Below are 1,777 nucleotides of genomic sequence, written 5' to 3'. Positions count from 1 at the left end.
TAAATATCTGGGAATCTTCCAGTTATCTTTTTTTTTTTTTTTTTTTTTTTTTTTAGATGGAGTTTCGCTCTTGCTGCCCAGGTTAGAGTGCAATAGCACAATCTGAGCTCACTGCAACCTCCACCTCCAGAGTTCAAGTGATTCTCCTGCCTCAGCCTCCCAAGTAGCTGGGATTACAGGCGTGTGCCACCATGCCAGGCTAATTTTGTATTTTTAGTAGAGACAGGGTTACACCATGTTGGCCAGGCTGGTCTTGAATTCCTGACCTCCGGTGATCCACCCACCTCAACCTCCCAAAGTGCTGGGATTATAGGTATGAGCCACCAAAGAACTTTCTTTTAGCAGTTCTGTTGTCAAAACATTGACAACACCAAATATTGGTGAGGATGTGGAGCAACAGGAACTCTTATTCATTGCTGGTGGGAATGCAAAACAGTACAGTCACTTTAGAAGACAATTTGGTAACTTCTTACAAAACTAAACATTCTGTTACCATATAATCCAGCAATTGTCCTTCTTGGTATTCATACAAATGAATTCAAAACTTGTCTGCACACAAAAACTTGCAAACAGACATTTATCAGTTCTGTTCACAATAACCAGCATTGGCAAGAACCAGATGTCCTTCTGTAGATGAATGGATAAACTGGTATATCCAGACCGTGGAATATTATTTAGCACTAAAAAGACATGAGCTGTCAGGCCATGAAAAAACATGGAAGAAACTTAGATGCATATTATTACTAAGTGAAAGAAGCCAATCTGAAAGGTCACATGTGGTATGACTCCAATTATATGACATTCTGAAAAAGACAAATCTATGGAAACAGGAATAAGATTAGAGGTTGCCAAGGAATAGCGGGGAGGGATGACTGGGCAGAAAATTTTTAGGGGAGTCAAACTATTCTGTATGATGATGGACACAGGTCATCATATATTTGGGAAAAGCCATAGAATGTATAACATGAAGAGTGAACTCTAATGTCAACTATAGACTTTGGGTGATAATGTAGATCAATTGTAACAAATGTACCACTCTGGAGGAGGATGCCAATAATCGAGGAGGCTGTACATGTGTGGGGACAAGGAACATTTTGTACTTTCCACTCAATTTTGCTGTGAACCTAAAACTGGTCTAGTAAATCAAGTATATTAATTTTTTTTTTAACTCCCTCTATGATTTTTCTCTCATTATAGTTTTGCCCATTTTTGACTTACATATTTTAGGATCACATTAATAAGGCCAAATGAATTTAGAATTTTTATACCTTCCTGATGAATTCAAACTTTTACCATTATTAACCCTCTTTATTTTGGTAATCCTTTTTGCCTTAAATTCTATTTTGTCTCATATTAATATACCTATACTAATGCTTTCTTTTGTTAGTGATTTCCTAACATAGTTTTTTTTTTTTATTATACTTTAAGTTCTGGGGTACATGGGCATAATGTGCAGGTTTGTTACATATGTATACTTGTGCCATGTTGGTGTGCTGCACCCATCAACTCGTCAGCACCCATCAACTCGTCATTTACATCAGGTATAACTCCTAATGCAATCTTTCCCCCCTCCCCCCTCCTGTGATAGGCCCCGGTGTGTGATGTTCCCCTTCCTGAGTCCAAGTGATCTCATTGTTCAGTTCCCACCTATGAGAACATGCGGTGTTTGGTTTTCTGTTCTTGCGATAGTTTGCTGAGAATGATGGTTTCTAGCTGCATCTATGTCCCTCCAAAGACACAAACTCATCATTTTTTATGGCTGCATAGTATTCCATGG

The sequence above is a fragment of the Papio anubis genome, chromosome 8 (genome assembly GCF_008728515.1).
Source record: "Papio anubis isolate 15944 chromosome 8, Panubis1.0, whole genome shotgun sequence".
Lineage (NCBI taxonomy): Eukaryota > Metazoa > Chordata > Mammalia > Primates > Cercopithecidae > Papio > Papio anubis.
The sequence above is the reverse complement of the archived record's forward strand: the minus strand, read 5'-3'. Positions refer to the sequence as shown.